At 38.5% G+C, this 11,371-nt stretch overlaps 1 protein-coding gene across 3 annotated transcripts in view; it reads right to left on the reverse strand.

The window, feature by feature from the left end:
* Mid2 (midline 2) overlaps positions 1–1,455 on the reverse strand; it is a 97,390-nt gene extending 95,935 nt beyond the window's left edge. The window contains exon 1 of one of the 3 annotated variants that reach the window (XM_048796889.1): positions 1,434–1,455. The gene's annotated coding sequence lies outside the window, so the exon portion shown is untranslated. The remainder of the gene's footprint in view (positions 1–1,433) is intronic. The other 2 variants (XM_048796886.1, XM_048796888.1) reach the window with 2 other exon arrangements.
* Between the last annotated feature and the right edge of the window lie 9,916 nt (positions 1,456–11,371).

An 11,371-nucleotide genomic window follows, 5' to 3' on the forward strand; every position in this document is an offset into this window, starting at 1 on the left:
TGTGTGTGTGTGTGTGTGTGTGCGTGTGAGAGAGAGAGAGAGAGAGAGAGAAAGAAACAGAGACAGAGGGGAAGAGCGCAGAATGTGTGTGAAATGAAGAAGGAAGACTATGGCCAAACTCTTCTCCCACCCACCAGCCCCACAAACCCCCAGGTTAGAACAAGGAAAAGGCCGTTGCACCCGCCAATGAGAAAAGAGTATCTGGGTCCACCGAACAGGTCCTCCGGATGAAGCTCCTCTATGCAAAGTTAACTACAGAGTAAAACAAAAATAGTGGAGGAGACAGAAAAGGGCAGACAATTGAAGGAAACCCAACCCCTCTTTCTTTTTACAAAGGGAGAATGGCTCTGTAACATTGGCCTTGGGCAGAAGTTATGCAGATGTATTAAAGCTATCAGAGAGTGTGTGTGTGGGTAGGGGAGTTTTTTGCATCTTCAAATCCTTGATGAGCAAAACAAGAGGGTCATTACAAGGAGGACAATGGGGCAGATGCTAGCTATCCAGGTATACAATATCCCTAAAAAGCTGATTGGTCCATTTGGAACCCCAGAACCTCCCATTGGTCTGGAGTCGGCCTGTCTGCTGACCTTTCATTGGCTCAGAGACCACCGCCCCACTCACAAGGTGAATGAGAGAGGAAAGGAGGAGGAAGCCCCAGAAAGGACTATTTCTAATAAGGAGCAAAAGGTGAGAAGGGAAAAGAAGCCATATAATGGGAGGAAACAATTCCTCTCAGTTAAGCCTTCCATTATTGTGTACGGGAACAAGTCCAGAAAAATTAAGGTAGCTCTGGGTGTATCCTGTCAGGGAACCAATAGTATTTAGCCAACACCCCTGTTAAACAATGTGCTGGAGAGCACTGAGGTGGAAACAAAGGCAAAAATCACAACCAAGCTACCCTGTGAAAGTCCAGCGCTAGGAGAAGTAAAAGTTAATGAGTCACACCAAAAACACAGGCAACAAAGGCAAAAAATAAACAATAGGACTACATGCAACTTAAAAACATCTGTACAACAAAGAACACAATCAACAGAGTGAAAAGGCAACCTACAGGATGGCACAAAATATTTGCAAACCATATATTTGATAAGGAATTAGTATTCAGAATATATAAAGAACTTCTAAAACTCAATCAAAAATACTAAAAATTGGCAAAGGATAGACATTTTTTCTAAAGAAGAGGAATGAATGGCCAACAAGTATGTGATAAGATGTTCAACATCACTAATCACAATGAGATGTCATCTCACTCCTATTAGGATGGCCATTATATTGAAAAGTGAAAATAATAAATGCTGACAAGGTTGTAGAGAAATTGGAACCTTTGCACACTGTTGAAAAATGGTGCAGTCACTATGCAAGGGATTTTAAATTGGTGTAGCCACTATAGAAAACAAGATGGAGTCTCCTCAAAAAGTTAAAAATAAAATTACCATATGATCCAGCAAATCCACTTCTGAGTATGTGCCCAAAAGAAATGAAATCTGTATATAGAAGAGACATCTTGACTGAATACACTTTCTTCTCAGCAGCACATGGATCCTTCTCTAAAATAGAAGCAACATCTTCACTCCCATGTTTATTTCAGTACTATTCAAAATATCGAAGAAATGAAAATCATCTAAGTGTTCGTCAACAGATTAATGCATAAGGAAAATCTGATATATACATGCCACGGAATACTATTCAGCCTTTAAAAAGAAGGAAATCCTGTCACATGTTATAATATGGATGAACTTTATGCTACATTAAATAAGCAATCAAAAAAGACAAATATTGAATAATTCTACTCATATGAGGAGTCTAAAATAGATAAAATAAATCAGACTCATAGAAACAGAAATTAGAATGGTGGTTGCCAGAGGCTAGGGCGTGGGGGCATGAAAATTGTTGTTTGATGAGTGTAGAGTTTCAGTCATGCAGGATGGGGGCAGTTCTGGTGATTTGTTGCACAATATGCATGCACTTGACAATATTGTTCTGTGTACTTGGAAATTGTTCAAAGGGTAAATTTTATGTTATGTGTTTTTTTGCCTCAATAAAAAAAGTTAATTGCTTTTTTAAAAGTTAATGAGTCAGGCTGGATATGGTGGTGCACACCTGTATCCCAGCTACTCAGGTGACCAAGGCAGGAGCATCCCAAGATGGAGGCCAGCCTGGGCAACTTGGTGAGGGTATCTCAAAATAGTTCAATAGTAGAACATTTGCCTAGCACATGCAACACCCTGGGCTCAATCCCTAGTACTACAAAAAAATGTTAATAGGTGAGAAGTCTGCTGATCTCACCATAACAGAGCAGATAAATAAATTGTGTAGTTGCTAAAAACAATCATATATATGCATATGCATACATTGGATGTGTATATATTAGAGTATATATGATATTGTTAAATAAAAACAGCAAAGAACTATGCATGCATTGCCAGACACAATGGCACACTTGTAATCCCAGCAGCTTGGGAGGCTGAGGCAGGAGGATGGAGAGTTCAAAGCCAGCCTTAGAAACTTAGCAAGGTGCTAAACAACTCAGTGAGACCCTATCTCTAAATAAAATACAAAATAGGGCTGAGGATGTGGCTCAGTGGTCAAGAGTCCCTGAGTTCAATCCCCAGTACCAAAAGCGGGTAGGGGCTGGGGATATGGCTCAGTGGTTGAGTACCCCTAAGTTTAATCTCTGGTACCAAAAAAGAAGAAGGAGAAGGAGAAGGAGAAGGAGGAGAAGAACAACAACTATGCATGATTTGTTAGTACTCGTGTAAAAAAGGAAGAGGTATATGACTGTGTACGCATACATAGACACTCTTCTGTAAAGCTACCCAAGAAACTGATTACACTGATAGCCTGGAGGTGAAGCATAGGTTGGAAATTCAAACCCAAAAGAGTTAACATTGTATATGCTGTTTTGTACTGTTTTAATTTTTTATAATGGTCATGAATTGCCTTTTCAAAAGCCATTTAAAAGAGCAAGGAGCAAAGAGATAGAAAGTAGAATGGAGGTTACCAGGGGTTAATGGGAAGGGGAACTAAGGAATTATTGTTTAAAGCATAGAGTTTCTGTCTGGGATGATGAAAAATTCCAGAAATAGTATGTTACACAGCATTATGAGTGGACTTAATGCCACTAAATTGCACACTGAAAAATGATTACAATGGTAAATTGTGTGTTATGTATATTTTATCACAATAAAATAAATAAAAAATAAAAAGAAAGAGGAAGTTCACAGAACAAGTACAGACTAATCTATCTGCATAAAAAACCAAATATCTGTACATTTCAGGAGATGGGAGCACCTTGCAAACAGTGTGATCCTGGAACTGAGGTTGGTGTTTGATTTTATTCATTTCATAATTAGATATTGTGCAGTGAGATTGTCTTTAGTCATTTTCAAACAAAAATTTAAGGTATGTCTCCAAAACCCAAATTGAACCCCCAATTGAGTCAGAAGTTCCTTGAGAATCCTTCAATCTCACCTGCTATGCTCTCCACAGAGAGCTAGATAATTTTCTAAAATGTGAAGAAGTGACCACTTTCATCAGTGACATTCCCAGTAAAAGGTAACTAGTTCTTGACCGAACTGACAATAAAGGATATTTGCTTTTAATGGACTTTCTTATCCTTTAGAAACTATCCTATCAATCTCCCTTCCACCTGAGCTTCCAGGGTTTTTAAAATAGCCCCTGGCTCACCAGAGCTCTATTAGCAGCTCCCCAACTCCATCTTCCCTCCCCAGCAGCAGCCCATGTTCTGGACTTTTCCTTTTCCTCCTCAAAACTTAACCACTTCTGGGTTCTGTTCACAAAGAATCTTGCTAATGATTAAGAATTCAACCAATTAATTTGAGCTAAATGTTAATAGCTTCATTTGTCTATTAGTAGATAATACTTTAATTTTAACAGAGGCCTTCAATGTATTAATTCAAAGGAATGACTAATAGTGTGTGTGGGTGGGAATGGGGGGTGGGGAGATTTTTGCTAATCACAGCACATAAGCAGCTGCTTTGAAAATATCCTCACTTTCAGTGGTTTTATGTAAATTACTCACTGTAAATTTATTAAAGTAAATGTTTTGTATCTGGCAGGAGATGCAAAATTGGCTGGGAGTATGTGATGAAATTATTTGTTTATAATTATTTAATGGTTACCTTTGTATAGAACATATGTTGATCCTATTAACAAAATAAATCTGGCCCATGGAAAAAAAAGGACATTTGACCGATTCAGCTTGAGGTGTTTAATTGAATTAATCTGAGGCAGACTTACCACACCACAGGCCCACAGTATGAAAGGGATAGCTTATGGGCTATTTTTTCCAGCTAAGAATGTGGAGCAGGGAGGAACGGCTCCAGATACTTTCTACTGAGAGAAGCACAGAGCCCAGTCTGTTCTAGGAGGAAAATTCACAGAAGGGTGATTCTGTTGTGCAACAGAATCCATGCTTCTGCAGAAGGGGACCTTCATACTGCTCTCAAAAGAAGCAGCTAGTTGTCTGAAATCCAGAGGTTGACCAAAGAAAGGCTTTTCTAACCAGGGGACTCTTAATAAGATGGAAGAAGAAAAGCACTTTGGGCATGGACTCATCAATAGGACATTGTTCTAAAACTCTGGTTGTGAATAGCCTATGCAGGCAGCTTAAGAGAGAGTGGTTTAAAATAAATATGTTCCCAGTATGGAGAAATGGCATGCCCCTGGTACTCTTTATTCTCCTTTGATTTATATTCTGCTATTGCTATTATCAATTTTGTTACTTACCCAAATTGTGCATGTTACAATATATATGTTGTATGTTTGATAACTATGCTGCATTGGTAAATATTTTTCTGGAGTTTTAATGTGACTTTAGAACTAAGCCTAAAACCTTTCTGCTGGCCATGCTTTCTAACCAGAGTCACACCTGCCTTCCATGAAACCACATCTTCCTGGTTTTCCTCCCATCTCACTGCCTGTTCCTCAGGTTCTGTGGCTTCCTCCTCCTGCTTTTCTACCTCAGAAGGTTGCCATGCCCCAGGGCTCAGACCTTGGCGCCTTTCTCCATCGACACTCACTCCCTAGTTGACCTCCTCTAATCTCAAAATTTTAAGTACAATACATATGCTGATGGATCTCCACTTTATCTTTCCATCTCTGATCTCGCCCCTAGATCCAGACTTGCATATCCACCTAAATATTACATCTCCACCTAGCTGTCTCATAGCCATCACTAACTTAATGTGGACACAAGAGAGCTCTTAGTTTCTACTCCTCCTCATCTCAGTTAATGGCACCACCCAACTACTTAAGCCAGACACTGGGATGTCATCCTTACGCCTCCCTTGCTGCAATGCCCAGCATTCATTCAATCTATGACCAAGCCGTATTTTGGCATTCCCACTTCTAATTACAATCAGTAATGCAGCCAGCGTTATCTTTTCAAAATGATCATTTGACACCTGTTCCCAGCTTCAAACCCTTCAATGTTCTTTGTCATTAGAATAAAATTCAAAATACTTAAGTTGGTCTACAGGACCTGGCATTAGCTAGCCCTGCCTATCTCTTCAACCTCATTCTGTTCTACTCTTACCCTTGCTCACAGCAATCCAAATACACTGGCCTTCTGACACCTCTGAAACTACACAATGCCCTTAGCCATCCCAGAATATTTGCATGCTCTTTTCCTTCTGCTCAAATGCTCTTCCTTCTACTATTCACATTACTGCCTAGTGCCTTCTCTCAGATTATATGTCACTTCATTGAGAAGCCTCCTCTTACCATCATATCTAATGTACCCTGCCTACATTATATTCTCTAGTATAGTATACCATTCTGTTTCCCCAGGGAACTTATCACTAGCTAAAAATAATGTAAACATACATAAATATGTTTACTATATGCCCTCATACGTGCATGAATGCACACACATGAATACACATTGCATGAGAGCAAGAGACTTGTCTGTATCTATCACAGGTATATCTCCAACACCTAGAACAGTACCTAGATCACAGTAGATACTAACATTTCCTGAATGAATAGCAATAAACAGGAAAGAGTTTGGTGCAAAGATGATCTGAGTAAGTCTGACATGAGTTTACCCCCACCTTCAATCTGCAATGAGAACATTGCATGGAAAGGAGATCTTAGAAGATCAGTGCATTCACAGCAGTTTCATGGTGGAAGGACAGATGCATAACTTAGTACCTCAATTGCCTATATGCCAGCAATTCTTAAACTGGCTAAAGAAGCACTAGCATCCCTCAAGATATTAACTAATATTCTGAGAAAAAAAATTGATCAAACATGCTTAGGAAATGCTGCAGACTGAAGCTCTCTCCTTCTCTCTCTCTCTCAGAGACTCACAGCACACATTAGCATATAAAGGCTCTAAGAAGTCCTTCCAGAAATGAAACCTATTTTAACTGCGTTTAGCATTTCTCAAACACAGTTGGCCATGGAATATTTATATTCTATTCACTTATTAATGTCTCACAGGGTTCAAGCATCTCTCAAAATATAGTTTTGGAAACACTGCCATAGATATCACACGTGTGTACATGTGTGATAGAGATAGATGTGTGTGTACATATGTGTATGTCTGTATCACAGATATTAATGAGAGTTAACTTTAGGTCCATGACAATAAATTCCAATTCAAAGACATTTATGTGAGGAAATACAGTGTGATGCAAGTTTAAAATAAAGCAACGAGTGGAGATATTGCATGCTGTTAATATTGATCTGTTAGGAGGGTACTGGCCTACAGTGGAGGGAGAGTACTAAATTAGTTCAAATATTCTAGCCTGAATGAATTACCTTGAGGCTACTAAGAACCTGCAAACAAGATCAATGAACCACTGTCAATGCTCCTTGAGAAAGCAAACAAATGAGAGAAATATCAATAAAAGATTCAAAAACTACAGAAGGGCAGGTTTCAAAAAGAGGAAGGTGGATTCTGAAAAGTAAGGATCAATGGACTTGTTTTGAGACAAGGTTCACACCACTATTCCTCTTATTCATTTGAGTATTTCTTTCTGTTCCCTCTACTGGAGCAGAGACTGCTGAACTTTTTGTGTAAGAAACCAGTGATAAATATTTCAGACTTTTTGGGCCAAATGATCTCTGTCCCAATTATTCAGCTCTGCCATTGAGTGCAGAAACAGCCATAGACAATACATAAACAATAAAACTTTATTTTCAAAATCAGGTTGTGAGCCAGATTTAGCTCAAGGGCTAAAGTTGTTGAATTTGGAGTAAGCACTGCCAGGATTCTTTTTTGTTCAGAATTCAACTCAAATAGCATTGTTTTGGATTACACCACCCAATCTAAAGTAACTACACATTTGCTTTACTTGCTTTGAAATATTCCCATTTTAATGATCTCCACTGCACCTATCACCAACTGGTATTTTCTTACTCATTGGCTTATCCCCACTTCTACACACGCGCGCGAACACGCACGCACACGCACGCACGCACACACAAAACACAATAACATTTACTAAGATCTTTTTGTGTGCTTAGCATTGTTCTAAGCACTTTATATAAATTAACTCTTTAAATGTCACTAATAACCTCATGACAATAATCCATAATCTCCTAATTTTATAGATGAGGAAATGAAGGCTGAGAGATTAATTAATTTATCCATGGTCACATAGCTTAGCCAGTGATTTTCCAGAATTTAGATCAAGGTTCATAAGCATTATGCAATGTTATATCTCAATGACAAGCTCCATAACAGCAAAAATCCTGTCAGTTTTGCTTACTGAGGACACTAGAACAGAGCCTAGAACAATGTTTGGCACAAAATAAGTGATCAATACACATTTGTCAATTTAATAAAAATTCTAAAACACTGATTAGTAACACAGTATTCACTAAGATTAAGTCAGATCAACCCTATTTCCTTCTTTGATTAGGCTAATAGAACAAAGAATGGTGAATCTAATATTTAGAACAAAGAAAGGGGAATAAAGTTTTGCATTTCTTTGGATTTTAGCAAAGCATCACACAAAATCTTTTCAGAAACCCTTATTTTACTGGAACTTCCCATACCATTTAATGGTAGTTTAATTTTTAAAAAATATATATTTGTTGTTGATAGACCTTTATTTATTTATTTATATGTGGTTCTGAGAATCAAACCCAGTGCCTCACATATGCTAGGCAAGTGCACTGCCACTGAGCCACAGCCCCAGCTAGTTTACTTTTTTTGTTGTTGTTTCCATGACATTTTTTGGTTTCTTCGTTCCCTGCACACCTTACTATTCTTACTTTGTCCCTTATGTGATCCTCCTCTTTTCCCTTCTCTGACAGCCCCTAAAATGTGGGTATTGAGAAGAATTCTGTCCGCAGCCCTTGGCTCTTCCCACTTTTCAAATTATCTTAGGTGGTTCCTTCTTCTGTCATTGTTTCCACTTTTACCTTCATCCTGATGACACCACAATCTCCATCTCCAGGCCAAAAGTGTATTGCAGGCCTAAAAAATTGCACAGGCACCTCAAATTTAACATGTCCAAAACCAAACTCAATATCTTTTCACCAAATTTATTCCTTTTCCTATGTCCCCTGCCTCAATTAACAGCATCATCCTCTCATCCCCGTGCTAGAAATTTGAAAGTCATTTTTGCCTTCTTACTACTCTCATTCCACCCATTAGTAAACATTGACCCAATCTTTTTTTTTTAAGAGAGAGAGAGAGAGAATTTTTAATATTTATTTTTTTTAGTTTTCGGCGGACACAATATCTTTGTTTGTATGTGGTGCTGGGAATCGAACCCAGGTCGCATGCATGCCAGGCGAGCGTGCTACCACTTGAGCCACATCCCCAGCCCCAATTGACCCAATCTTAGTGATTCTACTTCTCAAATATTTCTCAACTCATCATACACCTATTAGTTATAACCAACTGTTAGCCACTCTCTCTGCCTGCAGTTCTTCCCCTATTTAGTTCCCCACACAGTCACCAGAATTAGCCTTTTAAAATGAAAATCTGATCATGTAACACCCCATTGCCTACCAGAATGGAGTTCAAGTTACGTCAAAGACCATACCAATCTCCTGAAACTTGCCAACTGCTGTCTCACAGCTAATGTTTCAACAATTCCAAACTGCTTGCAACATTACAATTCTCTATTTTATGTATTCCTTCATACTGTGGCCTCTGTTTTTGTGCCCACTCCCCCACTATTTTTTTTAAATATTTATTTTTTAGTTTTAGGTGGAAACAACATCTTTATTTTATTTTTATGTGGTGCTGAGAATCGAACCCAGTGCCTCATGCATGCTAGGTGAGTATGCTACCACTTGAGCCATATCCCCAGCCCCCCCACTCCCCCACTATTGACTCCCCTTTTGCCTGGCTGACTTTTTGTCATCCTCTCAGACTCAGCCTAGACATCATCTCCTCAAACAAGGCTTCCTTTAATAGGTTCCATACTGGGCTGGGTTAGATGACTTTCTTGTGTATTTTCGAGGCATCCTGAACTGGCCTTTATCACAGCTCTCATTTGACTATATTTATCCTGTCTGTTCACATCCCTCATTAGATTATGAGCTACTCAAAGGCAGGGACTATGGCTTATCCAAAGTTGTACCCATGGCACCATTTGCAGTGTCTGGCACATAGTAAGAATTAAATGACTGCTTGATAATTCACCTATTTTATGGCCACAACACACTGTTGTCTCATTAAGTTGACTCATGACATCCTTAATTATTTTTACACAATTATTACATAGTGTAGTAAGTGCAATTATAAAGGAGGAAAAATAAAAGAGCTGGGCATGGTGGCTCACACTGGTAATCTCAGTGGCCAGGAGGATCACAAGTTCCTCAAAGACTGAGTGAGGCACTGATCAGCTTAGTGAGAATCTATCTCAAAATAAAAAATAAAAATGGCTTGGGATGTAGCTCAGTAGTTAAAGCACCCCTGGGTTCAAATTGCAGTACCAAAAATAAATAAATAAATAACTGAACAAACAAATAAATAAATAATCAAACAGAAGAAGGACACATAACTTGGGGTAAGGTGAGGGAGATAGAGGAAAAAAGATATAGAAGTGCAGTAATTCAAATTTGGACTGCAGAAATAGAAATAGTGTATGAGGAACCAGCAAAGAGATACTGTGGATCTATTCTGCATGGTCAAACTACACATAAACAACTTTTCGACTGGCAAGGTAAGTTGGATTATCCAATAAATACCAGAGGTTTCGAAAAAATAAATCCAAGTTTGAGAAATGGTTGAAGAATTAGAGAAAGTTTAATCAGGATAAGGGAAGACTGAGGGATTTGATGGTTCTCTTCAAGTTTTGAATAGCTATATTACTGTTTGAATTGTGTGCCCCCAAAAGATTGTTGAAGTCCTAACCCCCAGAACCTCAGAATGTGACCTCACTTGAGAAATATCTCTTTGAAGATGTGATTGATTAAGATGAAGTCACATTGTAATAAAGTGAGCCCTTACTCTGATAAAACTGGTGTTTTTATGAGAACAGGGAAATTTGAGCACAAATGTAGAAGGAAGATAGTCATGTGAAGATAGTCAAAGATTGGATTACACTGCCACAAGCCAAGGAACAAGGAGCCCCCACCAAAAAAATCTGGAAGAGAAAAGGAAAGATTCTCCCCTAGAACCTTCAGAGGGAACATAGTCTTGTCAACAACTTAATTGCAGATTTGCAAACTCCAGAACTGTGAGACGATACATTTCTGTTGTTTTCAACCACACAGTTTGTGGTACTTTGTTATGGCAGCCACAGGAAACCAATACAGCCTGTCATGGAGCAGGGAGAGCAGATTGGTTTTGTGTAAGACCCAATAGATGGGAGACATAGGGAGACAGAAATACTTTAAATCAAATGGGAACTTCATAGTCAGGCTATCCAAAGATTAAAATGAGCTGCCATGGAAGTCAGCAAGCTCCCCATCACTGAAGGTCAATGTATAGGATAGAAGTTTGTTTGGCAGAGAATGTAATGATAATACTAGTATTAACAGTACAACTAAAAACCTCATCCTAATCTGAACAAACCAACTTCTAAAAGATGCTTATGACACAATTGGGTATTTTGAAAGCTGATTGGATATTTGATTATATTAATGATTTCATGCTAATTTTTAGGTGAAAAGAATAGTCTATTGATTATAATGAGAGAGGGACAGAAAAAGGCAGAGGAAGAGACAACTTATCTTTTAGAATTACCACTTCAGTATTCCTGGAGAAAATCATATGGATGCCTAAGATTTGTTTTAAAATAATTTAGAGGAAGAAGAGATGAGTTGGTTTGCAGATAAAAGAAGATTGTCCACATGTTGGTTATTGTTGAAACAGGAATGATGGATATGTGGAAATTCATTTATAACATCCTTTCTGTGTATGTTTGAGATTTGGCGG

The sequence above is a fragment of the Marmota marmota genome, unplaced genomic scaffold, assembly GCF_001458135.2.
Source record: "Marmota marmota marmota unplaced genomic scaffold, marMar, whole genome shotgun sequence".
Lineage (NCBI taxonomy): Eukaryota > Metazoa > Chordata > Mammalia > Rodentia > Sciuridae > Marmota > Marmota marmota.